Raw genomic sequence first — 14,127 nt, 5'->3', positions numbered from 1 at the left:
TAATAATTTTTGTAAAATTGAACACTCCGAGATTTATCCGAATTGTCTTACACTTAATAAAACTAATAATTCCCAAAATAGCATAGACTTTCTAGATCTTCAAATCATTAACTACAAAAAAATTTTACTTTTTGACAAAACAAGAAACTTCAATTTCAATACTAACAAATTAATAAATTGGAACTCCAACATATCCAAAAAAGCAATTAACAATACTATAATTAATCAAATACAACGAATTAAAATTATATGCACAGATACAATAGATTTACAACGCGAAATTTTGATCCTTATTAAAATTCTCAAAAATAATCTAATTCCCATTCAATTTATCAACCATTGCCTTAAAAGAGCAGGCGTTAAATACTCACTCTAAATCATTTAACTGATAGGGATATGATAATTTGTTCCTAAACCTGAGAAGGCGGTATAAGTTGGATGACTGTCAGTTGAAGGATTTGTATATAGTGTAATTACTCAATTGTATATATTGTAAAAAGCTAATTGTCTTCAGACCTATACTGTTACTAAAAAAATGGGCCTATTTCATGCCTTTAGTCTGTCTATTAGCTCTTGGACAGTGAAAATTCCTTTTTCCTTTCTTAAATTCTTAATCATTGCGACACGACAATTAGCCAGAAATTAATTAATTTCCATTCACTAGTATTTTCAAAAAAATCTTAACAGACAGTCTCACTCAGATAAGAACTCCACATAATACATCCCTCAAGAATTCAAAGTCCCACCCACTACCATAAATTACTTGACCCAAGTCTTACCGACTGATATTAAAGCCCCCACTGCCGCTAAGAATTTTCGGACACCCTACACTTATGAGTCAGACACGAAGAGAACACTTTGCCAACTCCCCCACTAGAAAGAATGTAAGTTACTTAATACCTTTTCTGGCCTTTACATCTTCATGTACATTCACTGATCTTATTTATATTATTTTCTATATTATTTTTATATTACTTTTATATTGTCTTTGATTTGTTTTTACAAAGTTTGCATTATTTATCTTATTTTGTAATCTTCTATGTTTATTTCAACTTTACTTTGAATTCGATTTCATAATGACAATTTCCAATGTTTAATTTCTACAAATAATATAGTACTCAAATGCATAAACATGAAAGTGTCGGGAACGGTTACTCGAGTTAATTAGGATTTCTCTACAGTAATTGATTTTTACTCCAAATTGAATTGACTAAAATACTTCATAAGAATAAGTTCTTTGAGTATCAGCATTGGTTCATAATTCCTTCTATTCGCGGAAATATTTGGCCTGACTAGAATTGCCGGAAATGAAAAATTATGTCCTAGGAAATGTTCCAGTTTTGATTTCCTCAATAGTACACATTTACTATCTAAATTTTACTTCTCATTTCCCAGGAAATAATGTTTCATTTATGCGTTTCTTTATTAAATTAAAATTTTTAATCTTGGTAACCATAGCGCAAGATTTTACTTTTTAAGTCATTTTAAAATAAATTTTGAAATTTCTTAATTTTAAGATTTTTCTCAATGTAATTCTTAATAGATTTTACGTAAGTATATAAGTTGGAAATATACACGTACAATTTATTGCTTTAACTTAGTTTTGGTTATTTTAACTTGTTTAACATGCAATCTCTGGAATTAGACTTCAAATGTTCTTCACGGCTTCAGCTGTTTTTTACCTCTCCTTTTATTTTCATTCTGTTTTAAAATTTGCAGCTCAGCACGCAATTTTTGACCAACTAGATCTCAGATTGTTTTTCTTTTACTACTTACTACTTATATATACTTTACTACTTACTACTTATATATATACAATATATAAATAAGTTGCAGATAAGAAAGTTAATTTTAATTCCCTTCCCTGCATTGTTCTTAATTTGTATGTAAATAGCTACTTTAAGTTAACATATTACTATAAAGGAATATATAAAGTTTCACTTCACTTTTAATTTTGAAATTAACAAATTAACATTTTAATCTATCAGAAGGGGTAAATTTTATTTTTACTTCCGATTTTGGGTTTGATTATAAAAGAATGTTCTAATCTAAAATAATATGCTTATTTTACTTTTCATTTTGAAATTAACGTTTTAATACTAAAGGATAAATAAATTTTATTTTTACTTTTGATTATAAAAGAGTTTTAATCTAAATTAATATATTCATTTATACACCTTTTTTTTCTAATAATAAAGAAGAGAAAAGTAAGTAAGTTAATTTTTATAAAAGAAAATACTTTTATACAAAAGAAAGTTTATAGTTTCCATAAAAGAAAGTTAAAATATACTCTTCTATAAAAGAAAGATCTAATCTAAATTAATATATTCATTTATGCATTTTTTTTATTAAAGTCTTCTTTTATAAATCTTAATTTGTGCAAATATCAAGAATGTTTTTATTATTTTTACAATATTATGAGAGTGTCAGGAATATTTTTCTAGGATGAGGATATTGTCTAATTCAGTTAAAGTATACCTTAAATTAGAAGAATGTCTTACTCATTTTTATTTTAGATCTTACGCATGATAAAAAAAAAATTTTAGATTAAGTTGATGATTATGTTTCTAATAATTGAGTATAGTTCTTAACTTATAAACTAACTCTAACAAAATTACTAATTTGATCCATATTTGAAAAATACGGAACACTCTCGCTTAATTTGGTTATTGTTAGTTGATAGTAGATTTTTTTGTTCCCCTTGAAAAGTTGCGATCAATAACAATAAGCTACTTTTTCTGTACTTTGGATATTAAATTTAATATTTGGAATTTTTACGGTCAAAGGATTTTTCTTCACAGATTTTAAATAATTTTTACTACAAAAGATTTAAATTTTTACTACAATAGATCTAGATAACTTTGGATACTGACTTGGAAAGCTACTTAACATACTTACTAAATTTTCTTCTAATAATTCATAGCATTAATTAAATTAATTTTCCTTGGAGATAATATATAAATACTTTTTCTAATAATAAATTATATATATAAATATGTATATATATATATGAATACATGAAGGAAAACAAGAAAAAGCAGTTGAAAAACTAATCCAGTTGGGCACTGAAAGCAACAATAACTGTTTATAGTAATATAAAATTAATAATACATTTAAAAGCCAGCCCATATTTAATTCGAAATAAAACGTATACAAAAAATGAAACCAGAAGCACAGTGGCTAACTTCATAAAAGAGGCAAAAATTGTCAAAATAAAAAATGGGAAAAGAAATTTACATCTGTCGCTGCATCGTCATCAGGGGGTTGATAATGACGATGTCAATCCCCTGATTGCCAACCCCTGGTTTTGTTTCTTGCATATGGTTTATTCCGAATTGAGTATGGGATAGATTTTAAACGTATAATTTATTTTAAATTATTTTGCAATATATATATAAATACATTTTACAAGCCAGTCTGAAAACTTGTTAGGCAAACTGTGTAAGTTATCAGTTTAGAGATATAGTGCTTGAGAAACTACATATTTTATTTAATTTAAGCAACAGCATGGTTATATGAGTTATGAGTATTTATTTTATTAACACTTCTTGCTGGAGGAAGAGTCTTCGTTTTTCCTTGCGTTTCATTAGCATGTATTAGCGCTGTATTTATGATGTTAGACAAATAAAGTACTTTCATTATCTGCCTTTTTATTTCCAAATTGAATGCAATTATTCTTTAACATAGCTTGGCAAGTTTTTTTTTTTTTTTTTACGATTAAAGAGTGAGTTTCTCTGAGATGAAGTCGAATTCTTAGTTAAAAAAATGTAATGAGTAATATTTACCAAAATAAAATTTCATTCTCTGAAATTCATCATCAGGAAATACAGCAAAACAAGCATTAAATGCATTAAAAATGATATTGTGATAATGATTTGCAGCATTAACTGTAACAAAGAAAAACTCGGTATTTACTTTTGTAAATATTAACTTATTGCTTTATATGTGCATTATAAAATGATTATTGTTAAATTTTTCATATTTTGTTGTTAGAATTTAGACAGAATCCAAGCGAAGTGGGACTTTTTTTACTTTTGCACTGCTAAGGAGGACTACTGACCGGGAACAAGCCCTTGCAGTATGATGTCCGCCCTGCAGCGAAGTGGGACTAAAAATGCAATCGGTGCATACGCAATTGTATTTGAATTTTTCAAACGTCAGTGGCTCGAGTGTTGCTAAGCTATAGAAAACAGTTGTTCTTAATGTTTGATCGCATTGTGAACCTTTCAGAAAGCGACATGGAATAAATTTTTTGCAGTGTGAATCGATTTTGATAACACGTTAGGTATATATATGCAGAATGTTTCAACAAGGTTACAGATTTTCAGGAGACACAAAGTACATCTAGACGATAGAGAATCACATAGCAATCCATAGTCTGAAACTCTCTCCTGACGCGGTAGTGACGACAGATAACACAAGAAAGGAAGAATGCGAACAGGGTGAGAAAACATGTTTATTATGCTTAATACAACAGAAACCAATAAATAAGAACAAAAACAGACAACAGTCGTCATCAAAGAATGTGTGCTACATTGTCTCCGGAACGTGATGCAGACCTCGCATCTCCGAGGCATGGGAGAACTGATGTTCTGGAGAATACCGGACGTGTCCCTGACTACCCCAGAAGCTGCCACGATGCGTGCAACAAATTCCTTAGCACTGTTAATGAGGGTTTCTTACAACAGTGTCTTGACGTAGTCCAGAGGAAGTGGTGAATTCAAGTGATGTCTGGAGATCTTGATGGCCGGACCAACCCTCCCGATTAAATGTTGAGGATACATTGCTTTCAGGTGGAGACGCACATCGAGGCAGTAATGTAAGAAACCCCATCATGCTGAAACCATAATAATCATGTAATTGTATAATAGTAAGTCAGTGTGATGTATAACTGCAGGCTTGGAATTCCATTGTTAGTCCTGAATTTTACTGTTTTTGTTTTACCCTTACCAGTTTTGTATCAATGCAGCTTTGTACTTCTTAGTATTTTTTTAATATATGCAATCAAAAATGTCATATGTATTCAAGGTAGTCCTTTGTATTCTCTATCTAGATGTGACTCTGTAATTTCTTGTTAATTTAGACTCAATAAATGCCGCTATGGCTTTTGCAGGGCGGACATGATACTGCAAGGGCTTTTTCCCAGTCAGTAGTCCTCCTTAGCAGTGTAAAATTTTAAAAAAAAGTCTGATTCTAAGATATTAATATTATCCTTGCGGAAGAATTTGACTAAACTGCAGCTCTCCAGATGTCCAGAATTTTGTATCTAGTTAGTTTGGTGATTAAAATTCGTATTTATGTTGGAAGGATGGTCTGAATATAAAATTACTGTTGTTAGCTTAGATGACGAACCTTCTGCTGAAACCAGAAGGTCAAAGTATAATATTAAAGGCATGCTTTTATCTTCAAAGTAATTTCTCATGCATTGAGATAACTCATCTGTTCGATACCTTCGGAATTAACGCTTGCATTTTATCCAATCAATAACCAAGCGTTTTTCCTTAGTAAAGATTTATGCTTCAAACCTGCGCTAATAGCTTTTGTTACTCAGATCCGCTGCTTAAAGTGGCCCTGAAGTGAAAGTCGGTCAGCTCTTAATGAACGCTCTGTTTCAAATAATGGGAAAGACGGGCCAAAGGCAACATTCTCTTGCAGAATCTAAAGTGGATGGCTCTTAACTCAATAATTTAGGAAATAAACGATGACCAACAGTAGAAAGTAAAACAAAAGATAATATCCGCCATTAATGATCTACTAGGGAATGATAGGACCCTTGTCCTTTCTCCCTTTCTTCTTGCTTGGCAGAAAAGGATTATTCTGACATTAAGCTTACCGAAGCCAAAGTAACCGGAGATGGAGGGGAAGGCTTTTGCAGATGAGGATGTATTGATGTCATCGCCAATGTCAAAACAATGGGATTTCACTCTCGCGCTGAGATAGGTTGGCGGTGGCGCAGCGGTAGGCAGCGCCTCTTTTTTATATGCGGGAGATATACTTTTTCATAGCTAGCCAGGGGAAATGAGGATTAGATCTGGGTATGCCGCTATGTGGGAATAATTTACACGTGGATTATAGAAAGTTAGTAACAGAAGAGGGTTTTAGCGCTCTCTCTCTCTCTCTCTTTTTTAACTTTAGTATCGTAGTTAAGCTCTTCATTTATTCAAAGGAACATGACGTGCATTAAAAGCGCTTAATGAGACTAAAGGTTGCGTATCTAAATAATTTGCACTTGAGTCATTCCAGATTTAGTAAACGGGTTTATTCGGAGTAGCTTCTTTTCCTCTGAAACCGTAAATGTTAAATCAACGATCCTTACTGAAATTTTTATTTCAATTAAACTTACGGAATGCATTTAAATTAATGTTTAAAATTCTTGTGTCAAAAGTGGCAAATATTCCTAGTCCCAAAATTATTTTCGAAAGAAAATTAACCCAGCAACGAAGCATATCTGGGAACGAAAATTCAACTACGACAGACAAGATTCTTATTTTTATCGTATCGGTCAATTCAGTGTTGAAGTTTTTCACAATTTATTTTTGAAAGAGACAGTCATTATTTTGAACATGATATTCGATCGTAAAATTGAAAAGATAAAAATAATTCTTATTTGAATTTATAGGATAAATTGGGGAAATATATATCTTATCAAAACTTTCATACTTGAATTGAGGATTCATTTCTTTATCTACATTTCTTGGTATTTTTATCAAGATTTTCCGATAAATTTCAGTTTTTAACATCTTCCTTAGTATTCGTCAGCGATGTTGAACAAATTTATTAATTTAAACCATTTTCCATATAATTACAACCTGAAATGGGGTAAATATTATTTAGCTGCAGCATATTATTGTTAGTTGCCATTTACAAATATTTAACTTTTCAATAAAATATTTCAGTTTTTTATACGAAGCAGAAACTTTAATCATTATTTTATCTTAGAATGAGTAAGAAGTATCCTAAAGTTTATTACAAACACCATAACATTTTAATGATATTTAAGTTCTGACTAAATTCATTTGGATTAAAGTAATGCATTGCATTATATTTCACCTATTGGGTTCGCATTACTGCTTCTGTTAGAAAGATTAAGTGAACCACTTGAGCCAGAGTTTTATGCTGCAAGGAGTACAAGGTGTTTCACTCTAAGATTTTTCAAATTTAAAAGTTTTATTTTAAAAACTGTGCTTTCTTATGTATATTTAAAAAAAAAAGAAGTTTGGGGATTTTAAGATATTCAAATAGATAGTAATTCCTTCCATTTTGTCTACAGATGATTCTTCAGAACTAGAAAAATCCCTGACGATTACTTTCATTTTCGACGAATTTAGCTTTCTTTTAATGGAGAAAATAAATTAGTTTTATTTATCTTTTTTTATAAGATGTTTGCTTTTAGAAGATTTCCCTTGTATTCTTAAATAGGTGATCATTTAAGCAAAACCAAGCTTGTGTTATCGTTTATAAGCATTCGCATTCCCGATAACTATAATTAAATTTTTTAGATAAGCTGAGATATATTGTTTCCTTTCAAATATTGCCAATGTTTTCTATCACTGTTACGCGCATAATTCTCAGTGTATTTAGAATAATGTTGTAATCGATATTTTAATCTAACATATATCTTAGCCAAACAATCTTTCATATTTTTTCCTAATTCAAAATAAAACGGCCCAGTATAACTCCACTTTAATGCATTTCCTTACCTTATAGATTGAAAATTATAAAAAGAGTTACTGAATTAAAAATAATCCAATGAATGGGAACGGAGATATAGGATATAAAATACGAATATTGCTAAAGCTTTATTTCTTTTCTTTCCCATACCGATACAACTTAATCTCAAATTATCCCAAAATTTAGATTAATTTACATTCTTTTTTTTTTTTTTTTTTTTTTTTTTGGTAATTTAATGTGCTACGCAATATTAAATTTCATTCTGCTATCTACCTTTAACTGGATTCATACAAATTAGTTTTAAAATGTCTCTGGTTTGTAACATAAATTTTAACAAAGCTGTGAGAACATAACGAAGGCTTTGCAATTGAAGAAAACTATAAAATTTCCGATGCATTTCTTATTTTAGAAACTATCGTCGCCTTTATCATTTAAAACGCAATGCATTTTCACGGAATGCATACAATAATTATAAGATATTTTCTTAAATATTATGTACAAATTCCTTAATGATATACATTTTTTCCAGGTAAATTTCAAGCGCAGAGAATTACCTGCTGGTGTTTCGTATGAAATATGAACTGGTATGTAAGTTACATTGTTTTTTAATCATGTTAAAAATGAATCATTAAAACATTTATAAGCAAACTTAATTGTTATTTATGCATAACTATTAAAAGAAATAAAAATTTTAGTTATAGTACCATTTTATTACTTTCATATGTTTTAAACATGATTAAATTTGTGGAAATATTAAATATCAAGCCTAGAATGAATATTTTAACCTAAAGATTAAATATTTTTCGGAATACAATTATTCTTATCTAAAATGCGTTACATCAGGCAGAAATGGGTTTATGGAATCACATAACGAGGGGCTTCGCATTCTGTGCAGTTTTCAAATTTAAACTAATTTTGTAAGGTTGTAATTTTGCTGATTTTTGTATCTGAATCCTTCAACCCTGCTAGACAACTGGAAATGGTATGACAGAGACTTACGAAGGTTAAAATAAACATTTCTATTTAATCCGAACTTTCAACAGAAAAGCCACAACTTGTGTTACAGGTATACTACTACTTTTGGCAATGAAAATTAGCATACACTTAAATTGAAACATTGAAGAAAGTAATCTAAGACTACACAGCCAAATAAATAAGCTATAGACTGGCTCAACTAAGTTTTCGACGAGTAAGTTTAAAGCTCAAGAAAATACAAAACTATGTATCCTCTCGAGGCTACGAGAGAATAGAAAAGCCGACATAATTATATTTAGATAGAGTTGGCCAAGTCTGAGTTCGGCCACGAGTGCATGAAACTCTGCTTCTCAGATTCAAAGCCCTTGGCTTAAATACTCTAAAAACTAATTTGCATTTTGGTGGGGGCTAGGGAAAGAAGATCAGAATCATGATAACTGCTTAATTTCTATAAGAATCTTACAAATTCATTTTTAAAAAAGGCCCACTAGCGGCCGAGAGGTAAAATTGCTGAACGTTGGTAGTTCGGTCCGAGGTTCGAATCTCGGCGAACGGATGAGCGTTTTCGTGATTTTCCCCATATGTAACGTATATACGAGCCATATTCCTTTATAAAGTCCTTCCCATGGTTAATTTTGAAACAAACGGGTCAATATGAATTCTTTCCGAACTTTTACGCACTGCTTTTATGTGCAGATTGACTTACTATAGCTAATATTAAATTTTAAAATTATCTACAGGGTTCTCGGGTGTTTATAAGAATTTTTCGGAGCTCAGTTTCAATTTCCATTGTAATGCTTTCATAGAAAAAAGTGAAATGCCAACTACAAAAATACCAATTCAGAACTATTATTTATTGTGGGAATTTCAGTGTTTAAATGTAAAGTTTGGTTCAGGCATGTAATATAGTCTCAATTTTGGTACTGACTGCGTATTTTTCATCAGTAAAATGACTTGCATCTTGGGCATAAGAAAATGCTAACCAGTGAGATTTAAGCATAGTTTAATCTTAGGTTTCCCTACTCCTCTTCAAGAAGTTAGTTTTGATTCTAAGTGCATTTAAGTTCTGATTTTCCTGTAGCGTAGAGTTTTGAATTTTATTTTTTCCTCTTAAAAAACTTCTACAATTCTTATAAGAGAAATAATATCCACAAGATCATTTTGTTCGCTAGTATCAAACAAACGAATGATTTTTTTTCAGGAAACTTATCATCTGAGCTGTCTTTTTTATCCAATACTCGTGAACCAAGCAAGAGAACTCTTGTTTGAAACTAAGAAATAAAGGTACGTATTTCTTCTTTTGATGAGGCAGAGATTTTATCCATCTAAAATTTTGTTGCTGTAGCAATCTCTTCTCCCGCTGATTTCATTAATTTTATGTTCTTTTGTAACATATATTTCGCATGAAAGGCAAGTGATTCTGCTATTTGTAAGTTCTTGATGAACTTACTTGATGGTTCTTGATGATGGTTATGTGTGCCTTGCAATAATTGAATATTCCAATCCAAACGTAATGCAAAAATAACTTAATATTTCAGTTCATCTATAGGTGCAAATATGAGGTGTAATATTTGAGCCCTTCATCATCATCGGTCATCTAAGAGATTTATATGTCTCGGAAATTAAATTAATTATTTCAAAATGTGTATTTTATTAACAGTGCATACAGTGTAATACATTTTCCATTCTTTTACCTAATTTAAGGGAGATTTTTATATTTACCTGATAGAGCTTAAATATTTTTCTCACATAAACTAACTAAGCATTTTTGATTGACTGGAGAGCCGAACAACAATTTACCAATGTATTTCTGAATTTTCTGCTCAAGTGATTCCTTATAAATAATCTCCCTTCTCTTTAAGGTTAAATCCATTTACGTCGTCTCCGACTGCAAACGCTTCATATTTCTCTGCGTGTTTCCGACCAGTGTTGAAATGCCGGTGAACAGGCTGGCTATGCCTGTTTTCTGTGGCTTTCCCTATGTATAATGTAAATACGAAACAGTTTTCCTTAAAAATCCTCCAGGAAGCCATCTCTTCCTGTTAGGCAGATACCCTCCTCAGCTTTTCCGCATTAAATTTAAACAACAATTTTGTCGCGTAACATTCCGGTTACTTAATTCCTGAGTAACAGTTCATTGTTTGCTTGTCTCAAAGCACCTCTAGCGATTTCTGCTTATGAGGACGCATGATTTTGTGGAGAAGCTTTTGAGGGCATCTTAAATATGTGTCAGGGTTCCTGACGTTGTATAAGTTAACTGATTACTGAAAAACACTAGGTCTGTTTGCCTAAAGAAAGAAAGGCCTTCGTGAGGGGCGTTTCAAACAGTATCCTAACGCTATATATATATATATATATATATATATTATACAAAAGAAAAACCACGCAAAATTCACGCACACACCCGTTCCACTACCGAGAAAAAACACACCCCAGGGTAAGTACTCTACACAGATTTCACCAGTCAATTCTAAACTTCAATACTAACAATTAGGAACATATTTGTTCCTAATTAGAACATATTTACATAAATTAAATGTTTAACATTTTTCCAAAATGGTTACTGTTGCAACGAAATTGAATTAAAGGCTTAAAACTTACATTCTTGGAGAGATTATTATGTCCATTAAGTATGTAAAAAGGAGATCTCGAAGTTTTAGCACGAACAAGTTTCAACATTAGACATTTACTTCTCATTCTTTTATTAAAGAAAAAATTATTTGAATAAAAAATATGCAGTTTTTCAAAGTACATTTTAATTCCCAATTGCACTTTAATACTTACATTTTAATCATAAAAATTTTCTTCAATTTAATTGAAGCAGTTTTTTAATTAGCTAAAATTTTACCTGTTAATCGGTTGGTTGGTTAACTGACTAAGGCTAATCTTGCAAGGGATAGTTGATTAATAGAAAGATGCCTTCGTGGAGGACGTTCGAAGAGAAACTGGCTCGTATTTACGTTGCACAGGGGGAAGAAAACGAAATCCTCCCGCAGCCACCCTGAAATTTGAAGGCTGTTTGAATTATTAGAATTTACGGTTTTATTCACGTAAAACCACACACCATATATATATATAATTTTTATATATATATAATTTTTATATGTGTATTATACCAAAAATATGCATATAAATTAAATAACTATACCAAAAAAGGTATAAAATTAAAAAGAACAAAAAAAACTTTTTATATGTCTATGTATTAACTTTCTGCCATTAGAAAATATCTCTAATATCATGTACCCAGGTATATCTGGTATATTATGCATTATGTGGTCAGCTAATTATGTACACAATGTAGTAAGAACTGTTTCTGTAACATTGGTATTTCTTTACTTGGCATCTCACCGCACTGCACTTATCCTTGCTCGTAGTTTTACTCGTCCTTCCAGGCTACTCGTTTTACTCGTCCTTCCAGAAGTTCTGGCCTAGCTCTAGTCTTGATCAGCCTGACATTCTTCGACGTTTCAAGTACCAGCTACGAGGGCGCCTTACAACCGAAATTGGCATTGCGCATTTATTGTAGAAAACTACTGCAAATGAATAAGATCAATCACGTAACAGATTCCAGTTCATAAAGAAACGCCCAAGCCTGTTCGCAAATTATTTTCTCACATACGGAAAGAATTCGATTTTTAAATGAGTAGTTGAGAATTCTTTTGTTTGTATTTGCTTTACAAAGTTTACATTCCTAGTGGGAGATATGAATCCTTTCCATTGAACAACTGAAGAAGTCATTTGTCTTTTTCGCTGTCGCATAACGATCTTAATGATTATCTTTTTCTCGATAGATAAAAGTGTGAAAAGAAATTAACTTTGCTGTTGGTGTTTTATTCTACACTCATGTAAAGTCTTCAGTTTGAAATAAGCCATGCATTTGCATTAAATCCTCCTTGACCTCAAAATATAATTAAAACTGACTCCTTTTCTGTAGTTAAGCTCATCGAGATGAACTGGTTATTTACTTTATTTTCTCTTTACTTCGCAAAGTAAAATAACAACTCTTTCAAAACAGATTTTCTTTTTTTTCCCAGTAACCCAACATATTCTCATTAATTCATGTGTAATGCATCTTGCACAAGAAAGCCTATGGAGCAAGTATCTGCGTTTGCAACCTTTGTTGGGAAATTTTGAACACTGTTTACCTTGGCATCACACGTAACAGTCTCGTGCTTTAATGCGTATGACGCTTTCAATGTAGATTTTTCCCGGAGTCCCCAACTCTCAAATCTTTAGTTTTCATGAATATAAAATGGATTTTTTTCCCTCCGATGAACATATTTTCTCCACACTTTCTTATGCATGCAGGGGGACGAGGGAAAATGACTTTTTCCGCGCCCCGCGCTTCCTTTAGACTCCCATTAGGGGGAATAACGGTGTTTCCTACCAGCGCCGGTATAACTTCATCCAAAAACAAAAGATTTCAAATATAAAGCGGAAAAATATAAGCCTGCGAATGAAAGTACATATCATTTAGCCGTAATTTTAATTTAAAAGAAACACATTGCTTTCGAAATATTTTTTTTCAAAAACAAATAACTTATAGAATGCGCACTCGATCTAATTTACTTACATGTTCCTGCTCAACATTAGGTGCTCGCACACGACCTGAGTAGAAAAATATTAATTACTGATAATTCTGAAACTTTAATTAGTTAAAAGAATCTGTGATTTTTAATTATTATCGCATGGAAAATTTGCTTTTAAGTTTTAAACTTCAATGAAAACGCAATAAAAAGTTTCAAAATAAAAGCATTCCGCGTTTATTTCAGTCACCCATGCCATCTAATTTGCATTGTAATAGAAACATTCTTTTGCTGATTGAGTAGTTTAACTTTTTTGTTTGAAATTCCAAGCTTTTTATTTATTTCTTAGAACTCTATCTGTATTAAAGTCATAGCATATCCTACAGAAGGCTGAAACTGTTCCGAAAATGAATATATTAAATGAATGGAATTACATTCATATGAAATATTTTAACGAGTTTCACAGACCGACCAGTGATCGAGTGATTAAGGCTGCTGGGAGTTCGATCTGGGTTAGATCAAAGGTGAATGGGCTGGCTGCATCGTTGATTTTCGTGGTTTTCCTCGTGCGACTCGTGAATACGAGCCAGTTTTGCTTAAAATATTCTTCACGAAAGCAGCCCTGCCCTTACACAGACTGCGTGCTTTGCAGTGTTCAAATAACTTAACTAAAATGACTATAATAATTTATTTGGATACTTAAATATTAATGCACTTATTAAAAATGGTCAGAATGAATAATTTTAAATTTTAACATCTCACATAAATAAAGACTACTAAAACGTACATTTTAATTAACTTAATATGGCATATATATTAGCAAGTAATATCATACGTATATGAAGTATGTTTTAGTTCTTGCAACTAATTTAATTAGCTTTCGACAAAAGAAAGTCCAGAACACAGAAGGTGTTTCTGCTGTTTACTCAAGAATCTAATTGAAATTATTTTCATA

At 31.2% G+C, this 14,127-nt stretch overlaps 1 protein-coding gene across 4 annotated transcripts in view; it reads left to right on the top strand.

Annotated features, from left to right (window-relative positions):
- The window catches only part of LOC118186067 (plexin-A2-like), a 1,141,010-nt gene that overhangs the window by 155,611 nt on the left and 971,272 nt on the right, over positions 1-14,127 (top strand). For 3 of the 4 annotated variants that reach the window (XM_085809149.1, XM_085809147.1, XM_085809148.1), the window contains exon 2: positions 8,201-8,255. The gene's annotated coding sequence lies outside the window, so the exon portion shown is untranslated. Of the gene's footprint in view, positions 1-8,200; positions 8,256-9,847; positions 9,931-14,127 lie in introns of all 4 variants that reach the window. The other variant, XM_085809150.1, reaches the window with a different exon arrangement.

This window comes from Stegodyphus dumicola, chromosome X2 (genome assembly GCF_044657685.1).
Source record: "Stegodyphus dumicola isolate Sdum_Otavi_A_Nest chromosome X2, ASM4465768v1".
In the NCBI taxonomy this organism is placed as follows: Eukaryota; Metazoa; Arthropoda; class Arachnida; order Araneae; family Eresidae; genus Stegodyphus; species Stegodyphus dumicola.
Note: the sequence above shows the minus strand (reverse complement) of the source record. Positions and strands in the feature narration are given on the sequence as shown.